General features: G+C 59.7%; 2 non-coding genes across 2 annotated transcripts; both read right to left on the reverse strand.

Moving 5' to 3' along the window:
• Positions 1–578: 578 nt before the first annotated feature.
• On the reverse strand, positions 579–731 carry LOC142794984 (5.8S ribosomal RNA). Its single transcript, XR_012892673.1, has one exon. It is a non-coding gene; the product is annotated as a 5.8S ribosomal RNA (ribosomal RNA).
• A 1,719-nt stretch (positions 732–2,450) lies between these two features.
• LOC142794987 (small subunit ribosomal RNA) lies at positions 2,451–4,265 on the reverse strand. The gene has a single exon (XR_012892676.1). It is a non-coding gene; the product is annotated as a small subunit ribosomal RNA (ribosomal RNA).
• Between the last annotated feature and the right edge of the window lie 2,905 nt (positions 4,266–7,170).

Raw genomic sequence — 7,170 nt, forward strand, 5'->3', positions numbered from 1 at the left:
CGCGTACGCAGCGAACCGCAAACGTCGGGCGCAGCCTCCTCACCTCCCTGCGCTTTGCGCGCGAACGTTCCCTGTTCGCGCGGCAAAGCCTGGAGGAGGCACGGCCCCGCAGCGTGTTCGAGCGCCCGGTCTACGGGACACCCTGCTTACTTCGAGGGCAACAAGCGCAACGCAAGGCTGCGATCTCGCGCACTTTGCGCACGGCTGGAGAAGCTTTGCTGGCCGGCTTTCGCTCCTCGTGTTTACCGTGCGTTAAAGTTGCGCGTCCGTGGCTCTCGCAGCTCTTGCGCGCCCGGTCGCAGAGAGGAGTACGCAACCTCGACCGCACTTTCCCTGCAGGCTTCCTTCCGACTCGAAGTCCTGCGGCGGTCTCAACGAGGTGCCACATCCTCAATGCAGTCGGTCGCCCCCGTTTCGGTTGGGCTCTGGCACGACGGTCGCCACCGTCTCGCCCTTGAGTGGCCGCTGTTGGCGCTCGCTGTGAGGTGTTCAGCGTGCTGTCCGTGTTGCCGACGCGGTCAAAACGAGTCGACGGCTCACGTTCCCTTGTGCGCCGAAGGCTCTCTTGATATGTGATCCGACCCTCAGACAGACGAAGCCAAGGGAAGACCCAAGGCCGCAATGTGCGTTCAAAGAATCAGTGCTCAGTGTGTCCTGCAATTCACACCAAGTCTCGCAGCTGGCTGCGTTCTTCATCGACCCGAGAACCGAGTGATCCACCGCTTAGAGTCGTGAAAAAGTGTTTGTTCAATTCCGTACAGTCAAAACCAAACGTTTCTGGCACTCGGCCAAACAGTGGCCAAGAAGGGCGCTTTTCAGCGCACGCTTGGACTCCAAAACTCTGCCGCGCCTTTTTCGGCTGCCGCAAATCGAGCAAACGGTGTGTTTCGGACGGCGTTTCGCTTCCGCTACTTGCGAGTGCTTTCGTGGTCCACCCCTCTATAAATACTCGGGAGGCGTCGAAGCCGGTTCTCCAAGCCGGACCCGTAGGTATCGTTGTGTGCTCGCTCTCATTGGCCCGCCTAACCAGAAAATGCCTGCGGTACACCCATTTGGATAAGAGTGCACGCAGATGCGGGCCTCGACGGCTACACATTTCCTCGGGCGGCCGCCTCCCGGCCTCCGTGGAGCGCGGGATGCACGGTCCCATCGACAAGCCTCTCCCGTTTTTACCGTGGCGTCGCGGTTCACCACGGCGGGCGGGTCGGTCTCCTCCGCATAAAAAGGGGGACCCCCGCTTTTTGTTCCACGAAATCGCACAAGCTTTTTTCGCATCCACGGTTTGCCACCGCACACCAAAATGCCGATCCGGCTGCCTACTTTAGCCAACAGGTGGAGCCAGGCGCGCCGTACTTGCGCGGCACTTCCCACGTCCACCGAAGTCGGTGCCAAGGACCACTTTCGGCGCCGGAGCCGCGTACGAGCCTACTCGAGGCGGAAGAACGAAGCCAGCAAGGGCCTGGCCGCAAGTGCGTTCAATTGTCGGGACGTCCAAGTCCCTCGTTCTTCCGTGCTTCCTCTTTCGGCAAGTCGTTGCGGCACCTTCCCAAAGCGCGCAGACCCGCTAATCGCGACGAGCGCGACGTGGCCGTGCCGCCTTTCCCTCGGCAGCAAGCAAAACGCCTGGCAACGTCGACGCTCCCCTAACCGCGATCTCGCACCGTGTTTCGTGTGGCGAATTCAAAAGCCGGCCGGCGCTGCTGCAACCATTACGGTCGGTACGCATACGCCGCGGAGGGCGGGACGGTCATCGGAGCGTGCGGTTCCTCCATCGAGTACTGCGCACCTCGGCCGTCGCATCGCCGTGCCATGACCGGCCGCGCGTCAACGCGAACCGGTGCCAGCGAGATCCCTCGCCTGCAAGAACCGACCGGCAGCCTCCGTCACCCGAGGACGCGGAGGCGCTTGCCGCGGACGGCGGGACGGTATGCACTGGTGCACAGCGGACCCGTCACATCGCCAGTTCCTTGACCGACCGCCGACGCTTGTGCCGTTCCTCTCGTACTTGGCAGTCGCCGCGCGATTGTCGGGTCTCGTTCTTGCACGCTCGAACGGTCGGGAGGGCACTCGGCTGGCGTTTCGGGAACGCGCAGCCTCGCCTTCTACCGACGTAACCACGACTCGCCGTTCGCGCTCCGCCGCTCCTGTTTACAGTACTAGGCGGTCCCGCAGCGGTCGGGTCGCGCATTTCGAGCGCTTCGAGCCACGGTGCAGTGGCGGGTCGAAAGCCGACCTATGAGTGCGTTGCGCCGTTTGTACCCGCGTCCGCCACCTGGCCGACCGTCCAAGGTCGCGGTGTTGGCGTCCGCTGGGCGCAACAATTTGTCACGGGGTGCCGCTCCACATTCAGGCAGCCCCGTGGGGAAAAGCCGACCCCGCGTCCAAACGGGGTCAGCGGCAGAAAGTGTCGGGCGCAGACGCAGCTGAGGCGCTCACCCTTCACAATCCGTTAATGATCCTTCCGCAGGTTCACCTACGGAAACCTTGTTACGACTTTTACTTCCTCTAAATGATCAAGTTTGGTCATCTTTCCAACAGACCGGCGCAACCGAAAGGCCGCGCCGGACATCGGTCCGAAGACCTCACTAAATCATTCAATCGGTAGTAGCGACGGGCGGTGTGTACAAAGGGCAGGGACGTAATCAACGCGAGCTTATGACTCGCGCTTACTGGGAATTCCTCGTTCAAGGGGAACAATTGCAAGCCCCTATCCCAATCACGAAAGAAGTTCCACGGGTTACCCAGTCTTTTCAGACAGGGATAAAGACACGCTGCTTCCTTCAGTGTAGCGCGCGTGCGGCCCCGGACATCTAAGGGCATCACAGACCTGTTATTGCTCTGTTTCGTGCGGCTAGGAGCCGCTTGTCCCTCTAAGAAGGTTGTAAGGTGCTGGGAACCCCGCACCTATTTAATAGGCTAGAGTCTCGTTCGTTATCGGAATTAACCAGACAAATCGCTCCACCAACTAAGAACGGCCATGCACCACCATCCACCGAATCAAGAAAGAGCTCTCAATCTGTCAATCCTCCCAGTGTCCGGGCCGGGTAAGTTTTCCCGTGTTGAGTCAAATTAAGCCGCAGGCTCCACTCCTGGTGGTGCCCTTCCGTCAATTCCTTTAAGTTTCAGCTTTGCAACCATACTTCCCCCGGAACCCAAATACTTTGGTTTCCCGGAAGCTGCCCGCCGAGTCATTTGAGTAACTCAGGCGGATCGCTGGTTGGCATCGTTTATGGTCAGAACTAGGGCGGTATCTGATCGCCTTCGAACCTCTGACTTTCGTTCTTGATCAATGAAAACATTCTTGGCAAATGCTTTCGCAGTAGTTCGTCTTGCGACGGTCCAAGAATTTCACCTCTAGCGCCGCAATACGAATGCCCCCGTCCGTCCCTCTTAATCATTACCTCGTATTCCAAAAACCAACAGAACAGAAACGAGGTCTTGTTCTATTATTCCATGCAAGTTTATTCAGGCGACTCGCCTGCGTTGAGCACTCTAATTTTTTCAAAGTAAAAGCACCGGCCATCTCGAGGCACACAATGAAGTGCACCAAGAAAGAACCGGCATGATGTTCAGTCCGAGCCGTCGCATCGGGTAGATGCACTACTCGTCTGGAACTGAGATCCAACTACGAGCTTTTTAACCGCAGCAGCTTTAGTATACGCTATTGGAGCTGGAATTACCGCGGCTGCTGGCACCAGACTTGCCCTCCAATTGATCCTCGTTAAAGGATTTAGAGTGTACTCATTTCAATTACGGGGCCTCAAAAGAGTCCCGTATTGTTATTTTTCGTCACTACCTCCCCGTGCCGGGAGTGGGTAATTTGCGCGCCTGCTGCCTTCCTTGGATGTGGTAGCCGTTTCTCAGGCTCCCTCTCCGGAATCGAACCCTGATTCTCCGTTACCCGTAACAACCATGGTAAGCAAGTAACCTACCATCGAAAGTTGATAAGGCAGACACTTGAAAGAAACGTCGCCGGCTCGTGGCCATGCGATCAGCACAAAGTTATCCAGAGTCACCACACAATACGGGCCGAAACCCGATCGATCTTGGTCTAATAAAAGCACCCGTTACCCAAAGGGCTCCAGGCTCACTGCATGTATTAGCTCTAGAATTGCCACAGTTATCCAAGTAGGAAGAAACGATCTAAGGAACCATAACTGATTTAATGAGCCATTCGCGGTTTCGCCTTATTTCGGCATGTACTTAGACATGCATGGCTTAATCTTTGAGACAAGCATATGATTACTGGCAGGATCAACCAGGTAATCGTTCGACTGCGCGTCCGTCCTCGCCCTCGGCGGGCCGGACGCAGTCTGTGTGCGGCGGAGGCCACCTTCAGGCGCCCCAACACGCTTATTTTGCACTCCGAGATGACGGCGTTCGAGCTCGCTACGGCACAACCTTCCCGAAAGACGAGTGGGAGCCGTGCGGCAAGAAGCACGTTCATGCTCGCTCTTTTTCGTTGCATCGACTCGGTCGCGCCGTGCGGGTTGCCCAAGCCCGCTGCACTGTCGGTGGACCGGCCGGAACTAGCAACGGAGCCGAGACTGCAAAGCCGCCAGACGACGGGTCACGCCCGCGTCTTCGGCGCTTTCGCATCTGAATCGCCCGAGGACGACACGGAACACACCTCGATATCGTGGTAAAACGGCACCGTCCGACAACCAGCCCCTAACGCATCAAGCGGATGAGGCTGCAGACGACTGCCGTGGATTCCCCTGGAGCAGACCCGAGGACACGCTTGACGAGGCCGAAGCCCGCCGCATATCAGACACCCGGTCGCTTTCGCGTACGCCGCTCACGAGAACCCCCACATAATAGCAGCGATAAGTACCCAGACCTCCTTGGGCCCTAATACGAGCGTACTCGAGAAAATTTCACCGCGGGTGTGCCCCGAAACGTGTGGCATGTTGAGCGTGCCACAAGTCTACGTCGCTCTCAAACCCGCCGAGGTCGTAGAATTTGCGACCCTACTCACGAAATTCCCACCGAGGATACGGCCGCAAACGTACCGCACCTTGGGTAGGCCACGAGTTTGTGCAACACTACGCTGACGGCACAGCACCGAGGTCGTGCGCGCACGCACGGGAAAATTCCGCCGCGGTTTCTGCCGAAAACGTGAGGCACCACGACTCTCCGCAAGTTCGCGTCGACTGCGAAAGACCGAAGTCGTGAACGACGTGTCCGCTACTCGCCGCCGACACGCTGGACACCAAACGTACAACGACTCGACGGCGTCGTAGAGGCCCACGACGCGGTTTTCCTTAACGACGTCTCGGCGTGGCACCGACAGGTTAGAACGGCCGACCAACGTTCCCTGTCCGCCGTTCGGCTCAGTCGAAGGGCTCGGCGACTTCGGCAACGCTGCGAAGCCGCACGGTGACGCACGCCATGTCCCCATTTTTTTTTTTCTTTCTGCGTCTGCCGGGGTGCCCCTATAATAGCAGCGATAAGCACCCAGACCGCCGTGGGTCGCTCGCCCCGGCTGACGTGGTTTTTCGTACTCCTGCGGCGGTCGCCGTCAAGCACGTCCAAATACGCTACTTTCGTGGGCGCATTCACGCTCTTTCGCTTCGCCGGAGTGCCAGCACTCACTCTGCCAAAAACGGCGAACATCCGAGCGGCGGTTCCCACTTTTGCGTCGGCGTCGCAAACCCCGCCCCGGCAGACGAGGTTTGCCGTACTCGTGCGACGGTGGCCGGCGGGCACGTCGAAAGACGCCGATATCGTGCGCGAATTGGCGCACCTTGGCTTCACCGGAGTGCCGCCACTGACTCCTCCAAAAACGGCGAAGATGCGAGCGGCGCTTCCCACTTTCGCATCGGCGTCCCGAACTCCGCCCCGGCTGACGCGGTTTACCGTACTCGTGCGACGGTCGCCGGCGAGCACGTGGAAAGACGCCGATATCGTGCCCGAATCGGCTCCGTTCGGCTTCGCCGGAGTGCCAGCACTGGCTCGGCGAAAGACGACGAACATCCGAGCGACGGTTCTCACTATTGCGTACGCGTCGCAAACCCCGCCCCGGCAGACGCACTTTGCCGTACTCGTGCGACGGTCGCCGGCGAGCACGTAGAAAGACGCCGATATCGTGCCGGAATCGGCCCCGTTTGGCTTCGCCGGAGTGCCAGCACTCACTCGGCCACAAACGGCGAACATCCGAGCGGCGGTTCCCACTTAGCCGTCGGCGTCCCGAACTCCGCCCCGGCAGACGCGGTTGCCGAGCTCGTGCGACTAGCGACCGCGAAGCCGTCTCGCGACGCCGCTTTCGTGCGCGGCTCCCACTGCGACCTGGGTCACCCGAGGTCGACGAGCAAAAAAGAATGTCGAAAAAAATTTTTTTTTTTTTTTGCGTCTGCCGGGGTGCCCCTATAATAGCAGCAATAAGCACCCAGACCGCCATGGGTCGCTCGCCCCGGCTGACGTGGTTTTTCGTTTTCCTGCGGTGGTCGTCGTCAAGCACGTCCAAACACGCCACTTTCGTGGGCGCATTCGCGCTCTTTCGCTTCGCCGGAGTGCCAGCACTCACTCTGCCAAAAACGGCGAACATCCGAGCGGCGGTTCCCACTTTTGCGTCGGCGTCGCAAACCCCGCCCCGGCAGACGAGGTTTGCCGTACTCGTGCGACGGTGGCCGGCGGGCACGTCGAAAGACGCCGATATCGTGCGCGAATTGGCGCACCTTGGCTTCACCGGAGTGCCGCCACTGACTCCTCCAAAAACGGCGAAGATCCGAGCGGCGCTTCCCACTTTCGCATCGGCGTCCCGAACTCCGCCCCGGCTGACGCGGTTTACCGTACTCGTGCGACGGTCGCCGGCGAGCACGTGGAAAGACGCCGATATCGTGCCCGAATCGGCTCCGTTCGGCTTCGCCGGATTGCCAGCACTGGCTCGGCGAAAGACGACGAACATCCGAGCGACGGTTCTCACTATTGCGTACGCGTCGCAAACCCCGCCCCGGCAGACGCACTTTGCCGTACTCGTGCGACGGTCGCCGGCGAGCACGTAGAAAGACGCCGATATCGTGCCGGAATCGGCCCCGTTTGGCTTCGCCGGAGTGCCAGCACTCACTCGGCCACAAACGGCGAACATCCGAGCGGCGGTTCCCACTTAGCCGTCGGCGTCCCGAACTCCGCCCCGGCAGACGCGGTTGCCGAGCTCGTGCGACTAGCGAC

Source organism: Rhipicephalus microplus, unplaced genomic scaffold (assembly GCF_043290135.1).
Source record: "Rhipicephalus microplus isolate Deutch F79 unplaced genomic scaffold, USDA_Rmic scaffold_518, whole genome shotgun sequence".
Classification (NCBI taxonomy): domain Eukaryota; kingdom Metazoa; phylum Arthropoda; class Arachnida; order Ixodida; family Ixodidae; genus Rhipicephalus; species Rhipicephalus microplus.